General features: G+C 43.6%; 1 protein-coding gene across 3 annotated transcripts in view; it reads left to right on the top strand.

The window, feature by feature from the left end:
- Positions 1-20,318, top strand: part of SYK (spleen associated tyrosine kinase) — a 108,146-nt gene that overhangs the window by 22,188 nt on the left and 65,640 nt on the right. Inside the window, exon 1 of one of the 3 annotated variants that reach the window (XM_027550358.1) lies at positions 11,477-11,559. The exons of the other annotated variants lie outside the window; for them this stretch is intronic. The gene's annotated coding sequence lies outside the window, so the exon portion shown is untranslated. Of the gene's footprint in view, positions 1-11,476; positions 11,560-20,318 lie in introns of those variants that run through there. 3 annotated transcript variants of the gene reach the window in all.

Raw genomic sequence — 20,318 nt, 5'->3', positions numbered from 1 at the left:
GCTCACCCGTGTATTATGCATATACTCAAAGCTTAGTTGTGGTACTATTTTGCCATATTTTTTTCTAAAGTGCACTCCAAGTAAACTACAGATGTTATGAAATTTCACCCCTAAACACCTCAATGTTCCTTTCATAAAAAAAAGCATGATAATAATAGAGTTATCCCCCTCCCACCACAGTTAGCATTAGGGGAACACGTGTAATTACGGTGTCATCTGAGCCTGCTGACAGCCACAGAACCATGGAGACAGGTGAACATGCCATCCTAGAAGTGAAAGGATGAGAAAATCTACCCAAGGAAGTCATTTCCACCAAGAGTGAAGGTGCACGCTGTTGTTACCCTGACTGCCACTAGGCCACCCTCATTATCAACCTGGGGCGTGTCCCAAGTGCCAGGCCGTGCACTGTGAGCACTTCATACACACTGACAATGGAATCTCCACACCGCTATTGGAAGTGGGTTCCAACATGATCCTTATTTTGCTAATGAAGAAAGCTGAGGCTCAGCTGCCTGGTTTAAAAGCAGTGGAGTCAGTGTTTGGACCCAGGGACTCTGTCTTGAGCTGGGTCCCGTGACCATGTCACAGACCACCTCTCCACCCCAAGAATGCAAGGCTTTCTGTGACTCTACAAGAAGGTTCTGCCTAAAATAAGGCATGGAAAATGCAGCTTGATCTTACTATTCAGGTAAAAGGGAAATGTCAACATTGCTTTCAAAGCACAAGGCCCTTAATTTTGCAGAGTTATTGTAATTTTCTTGGTTTAGGCCTCAAATGTTTTTAATGGTTAAGCAGAAGGAAAAGAAGGGAATTATAAGGTCCACAATGTCCCTGTAATTTGCCACAAGATTATGATTTATTAATTAACCAGCGCTTCCCAGGTAGTGCTAGTGGTTAAGAATCCACCTGCCAATGCAGGAGACTTAAGAGACGTGAGTTCAATCCCTGGGTTGGGAAGATCCACTGGAGGAGGAAATGGCAACCCACTCCAGTATTCTTGCCTGGAAAATCCCATTGACAGAGGAGCCTGGTGAGCTACAGTCCACAGGGTTGCAAAAAGTCAGACATGACTGAAGTGACTTAGCACACATGCATGCAAGTAACACGGGACAGTATCTAAATGGGACATACGAAGGTTTTCTAACTATCATATTTGGGGAAGAGTAATTTTTTTTTCCTTCTGCATTCCAGATCTGCATGAAAAAACAAGACAGTCAGTTGAGGCAGAAGTAGTTTAGGACTGGTCTCAGAGTTCCTGGGGAGAAAGTAGAGAAGGGGTATGCACTGTATGTCAGAGGATGTTGGGTTCTCTAGTTATTTAGAGTGAAATTGGGTGGACCAGACTTAGGACCCTGAAGTACCTGTGGGTTGCCTTAGATTTGAGATGGGTCACCTGTCTGGAAAAAACTGCAATCACACATCTCACTCACTCACTCATTCATTATTCATTCGACAAATGTTTATGGATCAGATAATCACATCTGAATCATTTATTCATTCATTTATAAATTCATAGGTATGATGTAGTTATAGACCATCTACTATAGAAAAATCATATCTGATCATTCATTCTTTCATTTGACAAATGCACATGGATCATCTGTTAAGGAGTAATCATATCTTATTACTTATTCATTTATTTATTTATCTGACAAATATTTTTGGGCCATCTCTAATAAGACAGACACCAGGTAAGGGTGAAAGAAAAGAGACACCATCTTCCAGTTTCAGCTCCAACAAGTAGAACTTGTTGGAGTGTTGTCAACTTTTATTCTTAGACTATTACAAAGCTGGACTAATTGAGAATCAGTGATACTTTTTTAGATTTGGGAAACAGAGGTCTTAGGACATATTGGCACCTAGAAATTGTAGATTTGAGATGAACTATTAGGGCACCCATCTGGATAAAACTGCAGTTACATCTCACTCATTCATTCATTATTCATTTGAGAAATGTTTATGGACCAAATGTTATTTTTGGTGCTTCCAGAAACACCAAATCCTGCTTACCTAGAGCAGAAGCTATTGGAGCCCTAAAGAGACAGAACTCTTAAATGATCATTTTGGTGAGGCCAATTGTGGACTAGGTTGAAAGACAGAAATTTCAGTGAGTCACAGTCTTAGGAAGGTCTCCACTTTCTCTGGCTTTATCTCTAGAAACCTTATTTTAAGGGTACCTGGGGCATGGTAAGACACACAGACACAGAAATAACTGTCATGAAGATAAAAGTTTTTATATCCATCAGATCAGATCAGATCAGTCGCTCAGTCGTGTCCAACTCTTTGCAACCCCATGAATCGCAGCACACCAGGCCTCCCTGTCCATCACCAACTCCCGGAGTCCACTCAGACTCAAGTCCATTCAGTCAGTGATGCCATCCAGCCACCTCATCCACTGTTGTCCCCTTCTCCTCCTGCCCCCAATCCCTCCCAGCATCAGAGTCTTTTCCAATGAGTCAACTCTTCACATGAGGTGGCCAAAGTACTGGAGTTTCAGCATCAGCATCATTCCTTCCAAAGAAATCTCAGGGCTGATCTCCTTCAGAATGGACTGGTTGGATCTCCTTGCAGTCCAAGGGACTCTCAAAAGTCTTCTCCAACACCACAGTTCAAAAGCATCAATTCTTTGGCACTCAGCCTTCTTCACAGTCCAACTCTCACATCCATACATGACCACAGGAAGAACCATAGCCTTGACTAGACAGACCTTTGTTGGCAAAGTAATGTCTCTGCTTTTGAATATGCTATCTAGGTTGGTCATAACTTTCCTTCCAAGGAGTAAGCATCTGTTAATTTCATGGCTGCAGTCACCATCTGTAGTGATTTTAGAGCCCAGAAAAATAGTCTGACACTGTTTCCACTGTTTCCCCATCTATTTGCATGAAGTGATGGGACCAGATGCCATGATCTTCGTTTTCTGAATGTTGAGCTTTAAGCCAACTTTTTCACTCTCCGCTTTCACTTTCATCAAGAGGCTTTTGAGTTCCTCTTCACTTTCTGCCATAAGGGTGGTGTCATCTGCATATATGAGGTTATTGATATTTCTCCCGGCAATCTTGACTCCAGCTTGTGCTTCCTCCAGCCCAGCGTTCTCATGATGTACTCTGCATATAAGTTAAATAAACAGGGTGACAATACACAGCTTTGACGAACTCCTTTTCCTATTTGGAACCAGTCTGTTGTTCCATGTCCAGTTCTAACTGTTGCTTCCTGACCTGCATACAAATTTCTCAAGAGGCAGATCAGGTGGTCTGGTATTCCCATCTCTTTCAGAATTTTCCACAGTTTATTGTGATCCACACAGTCAAAGGCTTTGGTATAGTCAATAAAGCAGAAATAGATGCTTTTCTGGAACTCTCTTGCTTTTTCCATGATCCAGCAGATGCTGGCAATTTGATCTCTGTTTCCTCTGCCTTTTCTAAAACCAGCTTGAACATCAGGAAGTTCACGGTTCACATATTGCTGAAGCCTGGCTTGGAGAATTTTGAGCATTACTTTACTAGCGTGTGAGATGAGTGCAATTGTGCGGTAGTTTGAGCATTCTTGGCATTGCCTTTCTTTGGGATTGGAATGAAAACTGACCTTTATACCCATAGATCCCTAGAAATAGGAGCTATAGCATACCATGCAGGGCTACATTAGGAAGTGCCAGGGTTTGCCAGGATGCAGAGGGAGAGAAGAAAATGCTTACAAGAGCCTTGGTTGTGGTTTCTGTGGGAAAGAACAAATGAGATAGAGTAGGTAAGCTTGGAATTGGCTAGTTTGAATAATCTCAGTGGACTCTAGTGCATACAGGCTGTTCCTAGTTGCCTGGCACCTGACCCTGGGATGACTGGGGAACACTGGCTTGGCATGTAAATGAGGAGGGTGAGGGACTGCTTGTTTCAAATATAAAGGATACACTTGTAGGAGAGTCCAGTTGAAAAAACAAAACTGAAACTCTTACCTACAGAGGAATAAGGATAATAATCAGAGCATACGTCTCATCAAAAACAATGCAAATGAGAAATGGTGTGGTGAAAGATATGAAGTGTTGAAAGGAAAGAGAAAAAAAAGCAACAACCTAGAATATTATATCCATCAAATTTACCCTTCAAAAGAAGGATAAATAAGGACTTTTCAAAAACAGAAAATTCGGGGACTTCCCTGGTAGTCCAATGGTTAAGATTTCACCTTCCAATGAAGAGGATGCAGGTTCAATTTCTGGTAGGAGAGCTAAGATCCCACATGCCTCATGGCCAAAAGAACAAAACATAAAACTGAAATACTATTGTAACAAACTCAATAAAGACTTTAAAAAAAAATCACCATTAGCTGACTGCCCCTACAGCAAATATTAAAAGAAGTTCTTACTATTTAATAGTAGAAGGAAAATGATATAGGTACAAAGCTTGGATCTATGTGAAAAAGGAAAAAAATAAGTTATTTTGCTTTTCATAATCATAATTGGTCAGAAGGTAACTGTTTAAAGCAATAGAAGTAACAGCATATTGGATTATTATAACATATGGATACACAAAATGAAAGACAGCATTGTCTTGAAGACAGGATGGAGGAATTGAGAATACCCTGTTATGAGGTCCTTGTATGTGTAAAGCAGTATAGTGTTATTTAAAGATGGAATTTAAGTTTTAAAATGTATAGTGTAAGCTACAGGACAATCACTAAAATTTTTAAAGGACATGCTGAGAAGATATAAAATGCTTGATTAAAACCACAGAAAGCTGAAACAGGAGGAAAAAAAAGAAACAACAAACAGCAGTGAGTTAAAAAAAAAAAAAGATACAAGCGTTGTAGATATTAATCCAATTAAGTCAATAATCAATTTAAATGCAGATGTTATAGTGAAGTCGCTCAATCATGTCCCACTATTTGCAACCCCATGGACTGTAGCCTACCAGGCTTCTCCGTCCATGGGATTTTCCAGGCAAGAGTACTGGAGTGGGGTGCCATTTCTTTCTCCAGGGGATCTTCCCGACCCAGGGATTGAACCCAGGTCTCCCGCACTCTAGGCAGACGCTTTACCCTCTGAGCCACCACAGATGGTATAAGCCTACAAATTAAAGCACAGAGATTGTCAGAATGGTTTAAAAAACAAGACACATCTACTATCTACCAAAAACCCACTCTAAATGTAAAAACACATATAAAGTAAAAGTAAAGTGATGGAGAAAGATATTCCATGCTAACACTAATCAAAAGAATATCAGAGTAGCTATATTAATTTTAGACAAAGCAGATTTCAGAAAATGGAAGAGTATCAGAGATAAAGAAAGAGGCATGTTACATAATAATAAATGGATCAACCATCTAAGGAGACACAACAGGCTTAAACATGTGTGCACATGTTTAAGCATCAGAATACATAAGCCAAACACAGAACTGAAAGGAGATTAGACAAGTCCACTATTACAACTGAAAATTTCCATCACCTCTGCCAGTAATTGATATATGAAGTAGATAGAAAATCAGAAGTATATATATGACCTGAGCAGCACTGTTTCATCGACTTGATACTTATAAGATATCCAATTCAACAATGGAAAAAATCAAGCAGACCTTATTTTGTTGCACTTCGCTTTATTGGGCAAAAGCCATAGCTCAGATAGTAAAGCGTCTGTCTACAATGTGGGAGACCCGGGTTCAATCCCTAGGTTGGGAAGATCCCCTGGAGAAGGAAATGGCAATCCACTCCAGTACTATTGCCTGGAAAATCCCATGGACAGAGGAGCCTGGTAGGCTACAGTCCATGGGGTCGCAGAGTCGGACACGACTGAGCTACTTCACTATTGCCTTTCCTCCCTTGAAATCTTTGATGTTAGTACCTGGATCTGAAGTTCTGTGTCTCTGTAGGAGGTTTTCTGAGAGACTGTATGCTTGCATTTAAGGGCTTCCCTGGTGGTGCAGAGGTTAAAGCGTCTGCCTGCAATGTGGGAGACCTAGGTTCGATCCCTGGGTCGGGAAGATCCCCTGGAGAAGAAAATGGCAACCCACTCCAGTATTCTTGCCTGGAGAATCCCATGGATGGAGGAGTTTGGTGGGCTACAGTCCACGGGTTGCAAAGAGTCGGACACGACTGAGCGACTTCACTTCCATTTTCACTTTATTGTGCTTCATGGGTATTGATGCTTTTTACAAATTGAAGGTTTGTTGCAGCTCTATGTCAAGCGATTCTATCAGTGCAGTGTTTGCAACAGCATTTGCTCACTTCATGTTTCTGCGTCACATTTTGGTAATTCTCAAAATATGTCAAACTTTTTCATTATTATATTTGATATGGTGATCTATGATCAGTGTATCTTTGGTGTTACTATTGCAAAAACTTTATGACTCATTGATGGTTGATGGTTAATATTTTTTAGTAATAGAGTATTTTAAATTAAGATATTTATATTATTTTTAAAACAATGCTACTGCTCACCAGTATAGTACATACATAATATTTATTAATATATGCATGTACTTCTTGAGAAACAAAAAAATTCATGTGATTAGTTTTATTGATATTTGCTTGTGTGCCAGTACCCGTTCTTCTCAAACTCACATGGAACATTCACCAAGACAGAACAAATTCTTGAAAAACACGTAAACAAATTTAAATGAAAAAAATATGCAAATTATGTTCTCCAAACATAATGGAATTAAACCAGAAATTAGTAACAGAAAGTTATAAAATCCCCAAATGTTTAGAAATTGAACAACTAACTTTGAAATACATTGTGGGTTCAGAAAAAAGTCTGAAGATAGATTTTAAAATACTTTGAACTGAATAAAAATGAAAATACAACTTAACCAAAATTCACAGGATGCATCAAAAGCAGTGCATACATTAGAGCATTAAGTGCATATGTTAGATAAAAATAAAATATAAAATCAGCAAACTGTTTTTCAACCTGACAAAACTACAGAAAAAAAGAGTACATTTCTCTAAAGCAAGAAGAAGAAAATAATTAAAATTGGAATAGAAATAACTGACATTGAAAACAGGAAGACAATAGAGAAAGTTGATAAAACTCAAAATGCGTTCTTTGAAAAAGATCAATAAACTTAATAAACTTTTAGTTAAGGTAAACAGGAAAAAAGAGAGAAGACACAAATTAGCAATATCAGAAATAAAAAAGAGGTCACTGATTCAGTGGATAAGTGGACAATAATGAAATAGGCCTGGCATGCTGCGATTCATGGGGTTGCGAAGAGTCGGACACGACTGAGCAACTGATCTGATCTGATCTGATCTGATAACACAATTCGGTTCTCACTAATGTGGTAAATTAAGTGAAACAGACTGTCTTGAAAGACACAAACCGTTGAAACTCATAGAAAGAAAACTAGCTTGAATATCCATGTCTTTTCAATTTAAATCAATAATTTGTAACCTCCCTTCCAAAAAAGCACCCAGAAAAGACGGTTTCATTGGTGAATTACTTAAGGAAGAGATTATATTAATTTTCAAAAATTTTCTCTTCCAGAAAACAGAGGGATGGAGAGACATCAGTAGAAACTCTCATGTGGATTCATACAGATACAGAGGGATATATACAGAAATATTTTAGACATGTATTACATATACAGGTTAAGTATACACATGTATTTCTTTGCTCTGTCATGTAACAAGGTCTAGAACAGTGACATCCTGGTAGCAGCAAGCATGCCTAGTGCCCAGATCTTGAGTGCCCAGATCCTCAATAAAAAGGAATACAAACCATAGATTTTGTGATAGGAACAAAAAACAAACAAGATAAGCTTGGAGTATCTTGTCATGCCAAAGGTAAAGAAAACAAAACAAAAAAAGTCCCCCAAAAGCCCCACAGTGATGCAGGTGTGTCAGAGGAACACGGGAGCCAGTTATAAGTGTTCCCATAACCAGGCTGGAGTAATTTAAGCCACAAAATAAAGTAGCATTAGATTACAACCTAATGGATAAAAAAATAAATATCCACGAATCCATACTTACCTAATAAATGGAGAGAATAGACAAATCTACTCTGCAGGAGAATTTCAAACAATTGATATAGATACTCTCCCCTCAAGGAGGTATCTCAGCTGTCCTTAAGTGCAAGTCATGCAGAAATTCTTCCTTCCAAGAAGGGTAATATGGAAAGGGGATGGGGTGGGAGAGCAATGTTGCGGTGGAGAAACCTGACAACCACCACCTCTGCCAAGGATCAAAGATTAACATCAGTGGTTACAAGTCGTGTTGATAGTACGCAACTTACGTCTGTGTTCTTCCTCCCCAAAACACATAACCCCCAGAGTAACCATGAGAAAAACATCAGATAAACCTCAGCTGAAGCACATTCTGCAAACCACTTGACCAGTATTTCTCAAAACTGTCAAGATTATAAAAAACAAGGAAAGTCTGAGAGCATGTTGTAGCCAAACAATTGCCTAAGGAGGTATAACAACTAAGTATAATATGATATGTTGGCTGGGTTCCTGGAACAGTTAAAAAAGTTACAGTAGGTAAAGACTAAGGAAACCCAAAGAAAATAATGAAGTATAATATAATAATTTGTCACTGTTGGTTCACTAATGGTGAAAAATGTACCATACTCATGTAAGATGTTAATAATAAGGGAAGCTGGATGTAGGGGTATAGGAAAGCTCCCTGTACAATCTTTGCAACTTTTCTGTAAATTTAAATATATCATAAAATTAAAAGTTCATTTAAAAAGTGAAAAAGAGAGAGAGGGATGAATAGATATCTCAGCCCGCATTTTTCAAGATAGGAATTCATCAAATAATCACACACATTTAAGTAAAGGTAAATTAAAATTAAGTCAGAACTGTGGTCAGTATTACAACAGAAAGGCACATGGTATCTTGAGGGGAGGTGGATGGTCTGAGCACATCCAGGATGCTGTACAGAGAAAGCCAAGGGTAGTAAGATCTGAGGGTAACTGATGTGGATGCTAAGAAATTGGTGTTCATCCTGAGATCAGAGAGCAGACAGTGATGAATCTTTAGCAGAAAAGTGGTGTGATTAGGTTTTGATTGAAAAGTGGATGTGTTTGGAAGGTTAGAAGATAAGGTGCATGAGATTGGTGATACATTATTTTCAGGAATGAGGAGGGGAGAGAACTGTCTGAAAGGGCTTAGTTTTTTTGTCTGCAGCAGTTACATGGATGGAGTTCTTAAGCCAAAATTCTTGCAAATTGCTGGTGATGCTCGTGTTGCAAAGCCCTGAGCTTGCATTTGGATGTGTTGATAGAAGCGTCTTTTCACATTCAGCTGAGGACCGGAAGGCAGTAGCTAAGAGAAGGGCTGGCTTCCCACACTGGCTCTCCCACTAATACCTGTGCGTGTTTTGAGAAGCAACTGACTTTTCAGAGCCCAATACCCAGATGTGTGAGTTGGGGATTACAGCAGCCACTATCTTTAGGGATATTGTGCAGGTCAGCCGACACCCTGCAAGGGAGCTGCTTCTGCTTGCCATCCTTGTCATCATCCATCTCACAGTCATCAGATGTCAGCACTAAGCTTGTTTGTGCCTTGGGTTTATCACTCGTAAAATGGTAATGCTTTTTTGCATTGAGCTGTCATTTTTGCTAGCTTTAGGTACAGATTGGCTACTGTTACTTTTCTGAACACATCCTTGTGAGTGTCCTGGCCTCACCCAAGTAAACCACCCGCCGAACTCCTTCCAACTTCAAGTGTCTGGAGAGGGTGTTTCTCCATCTTGCCTTTCCAAGGATATTTCCTCACCTGTTTCTGGGTGAAGCCTGGCTAGGCTCCTCCACCTGTTTTTCCAGGTGAAGGGAATGGCACAGCCTGGAGTGAGACATTCAAATTTGTGCTTCCTGCAGAGTGTGTGGGTGTTTGGTAGATCCTTGGAAAGCACCGCCTGTCTCAACTTGAAGGACCTCACAAAAGGCCCTTTGTGAAGTTGTGTCTCCTGCTGGTACTACAGGTGGCTGTCTGCCAGGAGGTCTGAGAGCAGAGTCAGAGATGGCTGGCATGGGTACTCTGACGCTGAACTCTGGCCTTCCTGCCATAAAGACCATATCTGCTCACCTCTCCAATCTCCAGACAGAAATTAGCATCCTGAGATTGCTGATAAGTCCTTTCCTAGGATTTCTCTCTTATTTGATCCAGAGTTCAGGTGGAATTTGATATTTATAATGTCCTAGGGCTGTTTATGGCACCCCACTCCAGTACTCTTGCCTGGCAAATCCCCTGGACAGAGGAGCCTGGTAGGCTGCAGTCCACGGGGTCGCTAAGAGTCAGGCACGACTGAGCGACTTCACTTTCACTTTTCACTTTCATCCATTGGAGAAGGAAATGACAACCCACTTCAGTGTTCTTGCCTGGAGAACCCCAGGAAGGGGGGAGCCTGGTGGGCTGCCGTCTATGGGGTCACACAGAGTCGGACACGACTGAAGTGACTTAGCAGCAGCAGCAGGGCTGTTTAAGGGATTTCCCGGGTGGCACTACTGGTAAAGAACCTGCCTGCCAATGCAAGAGACCTAAGAATTGCAGGTTCGATTCCTGGGTTGGTAAGATCTCCTGCAGGAGAACATGGCAACCCACTCCAGCATTCTTGCCTGGAGAATCACATGGACAGAGGAGCCTGGTGGGCTACAGTCCATTGGGTCTCAAGGAGTCAGACATGACTGAAGTGACTTATCACATACGCATGCATGCAGGGGCTGTTTAAAGTATAAAACAACCAAGATGACTTTGGTATACCCCAGCTAGCACTTCGGGGCTTCCCTGGTGGCTCAGATGGTGAAGAATCTTCACCATCCTGTAATGCAGGAGGCCCAGGTTTAATCCCTGAGTCAGGAAGATCCCCTGGATAAGGCACTGGCTATCCACCCTAGTGGGCTTCCCTGGTGGCTCAGCATAAAGAATCTGCCTGTAATGCAGCAGACCCTGCTTCAATTCCTGGGTCTGGAAGATCCCCTGGAGGAGGGCATGGCAACCCACTCTGGTACCCTTGCCTGGAGAATCCTGTGGACAGAAGAGCCTGGCAGGCTGCCTCCATAGGGTCACACAGAGTTGGACACGACTGACGTGACTAATCAGCAGCAGCAGCAGTATCTACTCCAGTATTCTTGCCTGGAGAATCCCCATGCACAGATGAGCCTGGTGGGCTACAGCCCTTGGGGTCACAAAGAGTCAGACACAACTGAGTGACTAACACTAACACACACCTAGCACTTCAGGACATAGTTCCTTCAGTAAGAACCCTTGGGAGAGTGAATTTCCTGACTGGCTCAACACAAGCAGGCTAAGCCATTGGCGCGCTCTGTTCTGGTGGGTTCCATGTCCCTGGGGGGTCCATTTGTGCAAGTGAACGAGGCCAGTTGCGTGGGGATCTGCACTTCTGCTTTCTGGCTGGTTCGCTGAAATGGGAGGAGAAGGCCCACTTCCCTAATTGCAGACACAGCGCAGACAGGAAGGACTCCAGTTGGTAAGGCTTGTCTTCTGCTTTCTCTCCATATCTGCTGTTTCCCCTTTAAATACGTCTCTCCGTCTTGGGCTTTTTCACTTTCCACACTCCGTGCTGTCCTGGGCTTCTAACTGCAGACCTGCACTTGAATCCAGAAAAGGAAGGTAGGTCAGATGTGTGGGAATCAAGTAAATCCAGAATGGTGACCTTGGAGCTCTCCCCTCTGTGACTGCCCACAGGAACGGTGGTGCACTCATATTTCAGGGAGTTCGTGTCTGTGCTCGTGCGCTGTGTGTTCTCTGCCCTGTGCAGGCAGTCTTCTCCCACTGAACCCACACCCAGAAGAGCAGGACTCTGGTCTTTGCCATCCTACTTCTTGCCTATAGTTACTGTGTAGTCAGACCATCTCTCTCTTTCATAGAACCCTTTGCCAGCTATGTAAGCACTGGATATATTTATGTCACAGGTTTATGACATCTAAGGATACCGTCATATGTTTCTATAGTATTTTGCCATCATGAATCACCCATAATTATTCTTTCACTTACCAGAAAAAAAGGGATGGCAATTTTTCATGTATGCCTAGGAAAACTTTTAGTAGTTGTGATCCTTTCATTTGTGTGTCTATGTGTGTGTGCTCAGTCATGTCTGAATCTTTGCAACCCCATGGACTGTAGCCTTCCAGGCTCTTCTGTCCATGAGATTTTCCAAGCAAAAATACTGGAGTGGGTTGCCATTTCCTCCTCCAGGGGATCTTCCTGACCCAGGGATTGAACCCTTGTCTCTTGATTCTCCTGCTTTGGCAAGTGAATTCTTTACCACTGTGCCCCTTGATTTAAATGTGGTCTGGTTTCTGCAGCAGCTGCAGGTCCCTGTGAATATCGTGTGGATGAGGTGGGGGTACAGGAAAGTAAAATAGTGCTCAGAAGCTAAAAACCTTCTCCAGGTACCGCCAGAGGGGACAGGACAGGCCAAGTCACTGTGAGGTAACCATGGCTTTGCCAACAGGTCCAGACGTTCTCTGAGTGGGAAGGGGTCTTGGAGGGTCATCTGGATCAGGATCAGGGAGAACTCAGTAATTTTACTACCTGTTCAAATTTCCTGTGGGATATGCCCAAAGGAAGAGAAGGGCAGTGAGGGGTATCAGCCACCAACAATGTGAATTCTCTCATCTATGACTTTATCTGTTGTTTTTAAATTTCCCAAGAGCAGAGTGGGTGACCAGGTGGTTTTCAGGACACAATGGTTGAGTGAGGTCCATGGTGGGGGTTGGAGGTGGGGAGATGTCCTAGGAACCACTCTGGGTTGACCCAGGCTTCAGCCCACAGTCAACAACCCCAAGAGAGCATGAGAGGGCATCACTAGTGACCACTTGGATGTGTTCCTGTGCTCACTGATTCTTCACTAAGTCTAGCTCACTTTTAACAACTGAATCCTTGTGCATAAATCCAGCTTCATGACGAGCATGCCTCTGACCCAGTGCCCTGGCAGAGGAGTGTCTGGATAGCCTTCCCTCCCTAAGGGAGTTGGAGCTGGATTTTCATGCCTTGAGGTCAGCAGGCACAGTGTGGGGGACTTTAAACTTCTTCCCTGGTTCCCTTCCCAGCTGTGGCAGCAGGCAGCCCAGTTTCACCCCATCTCCAGACTCCCTTCTTCCCTACATCCTGGAGGGAGACAGCTCAATTCCCTTTTCTCTCTACCAGCTCTACTTGGGGAATGAAATATTGGATTATGGCAGAGGTTCTCAAATAAGAAAGTGCTTGAAAATTGCCAGGAAGTTATTTAAAATCCAGACTTGCCTTCTGTACGCTGTGTCTCTGGGCCCAAGCTGGGTCGGGGACCCCATTTCCAGGGCTGAGCCTCAAATGCACAGTATAGTGAATTTCCACCAAGAAGTTACATCTGTAATGACTCTGGCCAGTCACACTGGGAAGCGAGGAGAAGTGTAGACAGTAGAGAATCAGGGTCTTCACAGTCCTGGGGATGGAAGCAGGGCCCCTGGAGAAGATTCCACCACCCATGAGCCACTTCTGCTTTCTCATTGTCTGGAGGCAGGGAAGTCCCCTTCCTATTCCATGGGGTCCTCAACAAAATGAACTGCACATAGAAGATGCCCAACAAACATCCTAAATGAATAAATGATTCATATTTTGAAATTAAATTCACAATGGTGGGCTGGTTGCTTATTTGTAACCGAATATATTGAGAGTTAGAGAAGGCAATGGCACCCCATTCCAGTACTCTTGCCTGGAAAATCCTATGGATGGAGGAGCCTGGTAGGCTGCGGTCCATGGGGTCACGAAGAGTCGGACATGACTGAGCGACTTCACTTTCACTTTTTACTTTCCTGCACTGGAGAAGGAAATGGCAACCCACTCCAGTGTTCTTTCCTAGAGAATCCCAGGGACGGGGGAGCCTGGTGGGCTGCCGTCTATGGGGTCGCACAGAGTTGGACACGACTCAAGCGACTTAGCAGCAGCAGCAGCATATTGAGAGTTAATGTTTATGTTAAGTGTTAACGTTTCTATAGGCATTGATTGTATCTGTGATTTGTGTTAATCATGTTCAGGCAGTACTGGGTGGATATAATAAAGAAGTTCTGGAACATCTTTGTGGAGCCTGAAAATCCAGATGTTGGCTGAGATACATCAGTACTTCCTTGATGCATTTTCAGCACCTTCGGGGTTTTGAAGGCAAGGCAAAAGAACTTGGTTTTGAAAGTTTGGATAACATTTTCAAGTATTGGAACATCTCATCTCTTCTAAATATGAGTGTAACATCGTGTTCTCTCCAGCCTCAGACTTACTTTCTGTGTCTTAAATGTGTGTCTCTGTATCTAAGAATCTCTGTGCTTTACCACAAATGCAGAACAGGGACCACTCGGCAGAAGTTGTGAAGTATGCCTCTGCCTTGGGAGACCCGGTCTGAGGCAGTGTGACCAGCCCAGCAGGCCTCAGAGGGCCTGGGGACAGCCCTGCAGGGTGGTCTCCCAGAAGGCCAGCTGGTATCACTCAGGAAACTGGACGGATATGGGGCCAACTCAGGCTGGGGACTTGGGTTCTGTTTCTCCGTGTTGCAGCCACAGGTCTGTTCACCTGTTTTTTTGTTTTTTTGTTTTTATTGCAGCCAAATCCTATTGCAGAAGGTAGTGCCCAGAGCCCTTTGCAGACTGATGGAGTGCAGTCATCTGCTGGTGTTGTTTGGGATGGTCCCCCTGCGTCTCCCTTTGCCTGGTCATTTCTCATAACTCATCAGCCAGAGCCTGACTGGCCCAGGAAGAACTCTTCTTCCCCCCGGGCCAAGCTCTGTCCTCTTACTTATGAAAATTAATCAAACCTACAGATGCGGTTTTGCCTTTTACCCAAGTCCAAGTACTTAATTTTCTCAGTTTGAAGCTGCAGAGGGAATTCCCAGGCCAATTTTATCAGGGTTGCTTTGCATTGAGGTGCCTGTGTGGCGTTGAGCAAGATATCTTTTTCCATCTTCCTGATTTTGTTCCCCTCCGTGGTAGGGCTATGACAGAAATTGTCCCTAGATGGTGTCCCCCGGAGCACCATTAACTGTTGGCACTGTCACCTCCGTCCATATTATAAGGGGAAACTGACCCTATGATGAGAAATCAGCCTACCTTTAATGTGCTAAGGTTCTCCACAGGAAGTAGAAAGGGCTGAAAGCTTAGTCAGGGGCAGCACCTGCAGTAGCCATGGTTTGATGGGTCTTAAAAAAAGCCGTGAAGTGCAGGTCAGGGCTGATGATAACCAGGGTAGATGGGGTTTTTTAAAAAGAACTTGAAAAAGAATAGACACATGCATATGTATAACTGAATTACTTTGCTGCACACTTGAAACTAATATAATATTGTTCATCAACAATACTAAAATATACAATAAAAATTTAAAATATGAGGGGGAAAAAGAAAAAAAAATACAAATAAGCAAATGATCAATTTGTAACTGAAATTTTTAGCACTAAAATACTGGGATTTTTTTATGGAATCTATGATTAAGATAGACATTATGATCAATAAAAATATTCCACACTCTAAAAGATAAAATTAAAATTTTTTAAATTACAAAGATGTAGGCTACCTCTTCTAGTTCTACATCAAGTTTAAAAGCACTGAAATGAACACAGATTTAGAAAACAAGAATAATACATTTAAGTACACAATCTTATGTTGCTACTGTTTATGCACTAAGTCATATCTCACTCTTGTGATCCCAAGGACTGCAACCCACCAGGCTCCTCTGTCCATGTGATTTCCTAGGCAAGAATATTGGAATGAGTTGCCATTTCCTACACCAGAGGATCTTCCTGACCCAGGGATCAAACCTGAGTCTGCCGCATTACATGCAGATTCTTTACCACTGAGCTACCAGCAAATCCCTTATACCAAGGCATCATTGTGTTTCTACCCATGAAGTGGAGGCTCTTCGGGGCAAGTGGGAGAGAGTGGAGGAGAGTCACACATAGCCGATCCTCATTATTCATGGATTCCATTTTTACAAATTCACCTTCTTGCTAAAATAGATTTGCAACCCCTACATCAATACTCACTTTGATTTTGTGGTCATTGGTCTACATGCACAGGACAGGGAAAAATGTGAGTCACTCAAGTCGTTCCCAGCTGAGGTTGAATGAAGGGTCACTCTGTCCTCTTGTCTCAGCTCATCCTGCAAACAGGTATCCTTTCCATAGTCTCTTTAGTGCCATGTTTTTTGTATATTTTTGTGTGTTTTTGTTGTTGTTGTTTAAAAGGGCCCCAAGCATAGTGCTGAAGTGCTGTCTGGTATTTCTAAGGGCAAGAAGGCTATTAAGTGACTTATGGAGAAAACACACACTAGATAAGCTTCCCTCAGGCATAAATTATAGGGTTGTTGGCCATGAGTGAGCTGTTGATGTCAATCATATATACGAAATGAGTTTCTTTAAACAGGAACACACATAAAATGAAATTATGTATTGATCTGTTGACAAAAATATCATGGATCAGAGGCTCAAAAGAACCCAACCCAATCTTTCTGTATGAGCAATAGTTCAGCATTTGAAAATTCATTGTTCACAACACCTATATAGAACATATATATGCACGCTAAGTTGCTTCAGTCGTGTCTGACTCTTTGCGACTCTGTAGACTGTAGCCTGCCAGTCTCCTCTGTCCATGGGATTCTGCAGGCAAAAATACTGGAGTAGGTTGCCATTCCCTTCTCCAGAGGATCTTCCCAACCCAGGGATCAAACTTGTGTCTCATACATTTCCTGCATTGGCAGGTGGGTTCTTTACCACTAGCACCACCATAGAACATAACTAGTCACAAATAATGACAGTCAACTATGGTTTGTTTCATGCATTGGATGAAAAGAGAATAGAGCCAAGGGTAGCAATATTGACATGATAGAGAGAGGAGGAAGAAGGGAAGGAAAGGATGCTATGAAAGTGAGTGAGTTACAATGTTGTCAGAGACAGTAACTTACTCTCAACTTTAGCGTCTGCCTCTGATCCCAGTTTCCAGGCTTGGATACCAAGGCCTTTGCAGGGCTTGGGGTCAGTGCCTCTGATGGTCTTCAGTGTGTAGAAGTGGGGATAGAGGAAGACAGACTGGGGTGGCAGTTCCTAGGGGCACTCACTAGGTACGTGTATCTCAGTTCCCTCCCTCCTGACCTTAGGGGTTCATCTCTTCCGTCCTCAATACCTGGAAGTTTTATTCTGACTCTGCCAGAATCTAGCCTCTAGGTACTTCCCTTACTCAGTCCAAGACCTGGGGCCTTGTTCGTCAACAAGTCATTCAAATATTTATGAAGCAGCTTTGTTCCTCTCATCTGACCCTATTCCACGTGCTGTATTAGTGATCTGTTGTTCTACAACAGATTTCCCTCAGCTTAGCAGCTTAAAACAGCAATAATCATGTAGTAACCCTCACAGTGTCTGTGGGTCTGGTTTTGAGGTGGCCTGGCCTGGCTCACGGTCTCCTGTGAGGCTGCAGTCACAAGTGCTGCATTGTCTGAAAGCCCATCGGGGCCTGGAGGACCCTCTTCTGAGGTGGCTTTCCCTCCTGGCAAGTCCATGCTGGCTGTTGGCTGGAGGTCTCAGTTCCCCAAAGAGCTCCTTGAGCATCCTCATGACTCGGTATCTGGCTTTCCCCAGATTGGGACTTCCCTGGTGGCTCAGATGGTAAAGAATCTGTGTGGGTTCAATCCCTGGGTCAGGAAGATCCCCTGGAGAGGGGATTGGTGACCCACTCAAATATTTTTGCCTGGAGAATTCCATGGACAGAGGAGCTTGGCAGGCTCTAGTCCGTGGGGTTCCAAAGAGTCAGACACAACTGAGTGACTAACACTGTCACTTCTTTTTCCCCAGGGTGAGTGATCCAGAAACGGGAAAATTGTAAAGGCCTTTATAGACTAGCCTCAGGCATCACACATTATCACTGTGCAGTCAGCCGTCAGTCAGGGTAGGAGGGCTGGAAAGGATCTGTGGAGCCATCATGTAGACTGGCTGCCACGTATACATTCTAATTTTCCACCAAGCTTTGCAAGGTGGAAGCCCATTTTTAGGGGTGTCTCTGTTCTAGACAGGGCTTCCCTGGTGCCTCAGATGGTAAAGAATCTGCCTGCAATGTGGAAGACTCAGGTTTGATCCCTGGGTTGGAAGGATCCCTGGAAAGATCCCTCTAGTGGCAAGCAAAACCCACTCTAGTATTCTTGTATGGAGAATTCCATGGACCAAGGATCCTGGTGGGCTACAGTCCATGGGGTCACAAAGAGTCAGACACAACTGAGTGACTAACACTTTCTGTTCTAGGCAACAGGAAACAATACAGAAACACACTGACACTTATGAAATATCTATTCTAATGGCTTTCAAGATGCAGACAAGGAAAAAATAGGTTTTAAAAGCTGAGGTGGATGAGCGTGCAGATCCCAGCCCTCCTTTCTCATGCTGAATTCACTCCGAGTGTTCTCTGCTAGGGAAAAAATTTCCTTCCACCTGAATTGTAGGTTCTAAACAGCTTTTGTAGCTGCTATCCTGGGTGTGAGCGGCTGTACCTAACCTTGCACGCAGGCTGCTCCTAGAAGGGTGACTTTTTCTTTTAACTTTGCTAAACTTATCTGAGACATTGTGTTCATGATGACAAGCATGGGCTATTCCTCTTAATCTATGAAACTGCTGTATGATAAGCTAGAACTACACAAGTGATATTTTCCAAGCTAATTGCATTGTAAAGGGCAAAGGTTGTGCAGGCAGCCTTGGCGCTGGAACTGGGGAAAATGGACTTTGAGAGGTTAGTTGGAAGGGAAGATTGTAACATGTCAGAAGTGCAGAGCACAGTGCTGCTTAAATGGAACGAGACAGTCAGGAGGATGCTCGTCGGATTCCAGGGGTTCATCATCTATCCCAGGAATCCGTTTCTGTTGGCTCAAGGCGGGGCTGCTGATGGGGCTCCTTAGGTGAGGTAGCCAGAATCAAAGCCCAGTGATGAAATAGTCTCTATTCTAGAGATAACTCCTCCGAGGGCGTTGAATGCAGGATGAAGCCTTAGCTGATTAGGCAGGATTTAAAGTAAGGAATCATTGTCTGTGGTTCAATTTGAGCTTCGCTCATCCTTGTGTGAGAATGTCTGTTGGGGGTGGTGTGCGCACATGCACATACACAAAGATACACACTCACATCACACACTCCTTTCAAGTGCGGGCTGCCCATACCTCCCCCTTCACCATCCTGCCACGAACCATTCCTTTTGTTTTTTATTCAGAGCCTCCGTTCATGGAGTCCCAGTTGCCATGGGCAGCCCCCGCACCATCCTTTGTGACTGTAGTGAGTTACGGTGACTTTGGTGCTACTGCCACCACTGTCATAGGTACAGAACTATGGCTCTAATGGGCCTGGGAATCAGGAACTGGGATGGGATGCCAGCCTGTATGGCGCTCAGGCTCTGCTCTGCACCCCTGACTCTGCCACCTTCAGAGTCAAGGCACACTTACCTCCACAGGGCTCTGTTCCTTTCCACCCCTCCCTGTCCTGTGCTCAGAGTGATCATGGTAATAAATGAGAGAGTGGGATATTCATTTATCTAATTTATTGGTGAAGATGCTGTAGCAATGGAAAGAACACGCAGATTTGTGGGCAGACCTAATGATTAACACAATGACTTCCAGTCAGGGGACATTTGGGGACTGTGTCCAGGGAACTTTTGGCAGTGTCTGGAGATGGTTTTCGTGATTGGGGGATGGGAGAAAGCTGTTGGCATTACTGGCAAAGGCCAGGATTCCTGCTACCCGGCCTATAGTTGATAAGAAGCCCCAGAGCAGAGAATGATCTGGCCCAAATGTCAAGTGTATGAGATTGAGAAGCATGGTGCTGATGCATTGAGAGGTGACAGATGGAAATGGGTGATACCAATCAAAAGAGTATGAGTTGGGCACATGCAGCCTTCTTAGTATGTAAATAGAGAGTGAAGGACGTGCTTTGATCACATGCGATAGGGCAGCTTTTCACTTGCCAGTAGCCCAGTATGGCTACCAGGAGCTGAGGCCAGCCAGGGCCACGTCTATGGGCCGCTGACAGCAGCTCCAGAGGGACCTGTGCATTTGTGTGTTTAGATCTCGGCCGTGGTGTCACAAAGCCAGCTACACCCTTAAGAGGGTCTTGGGCAAAATGGAATTGTGTGGATCTTGAAAGAGGTTGGACGTGTGTTCTCCAAGGTTCTCTCACTCTGGCACCATGCTCTCCACCTGGGCAGAGCAGCAGCTGCACAGTGAGAGTTTATATACTAAAGTAATATGTATTCACTGTGGAAACTCTAAAAAGGAGTGAACAACGCATTTCCCTTTATTAGGTATTTTGTGAGCACCTGGGAAGCCCCTAAGTGTTCAGGATGCGGGTCAACTGTTGGGGTTGCAGGTCAGTTTGTAGACCTTGGAGC

Source organism: Bos indicus x Bos taurus, chromosome 8 (assembly GCF_003369695.1).
Source record: "Bos indicus x Bos taurus breed Angus x Brahman F1 hybrid chromosome 8, Bos_hybrid_MaternalHap_v2.0, whole genome shotgun sequence".
Classification (NCBI taxonomy): Eukaryota; Metazoa; Chordata; class Mammalia; order Artiodactyla; family Bovidae; genus Bos; species Bos indicus x Bos taurus.
Note: the sequence above shows the minus strand (reverse complement) of the source record. Positions and strands in the feature narration are given on the sequence as shown.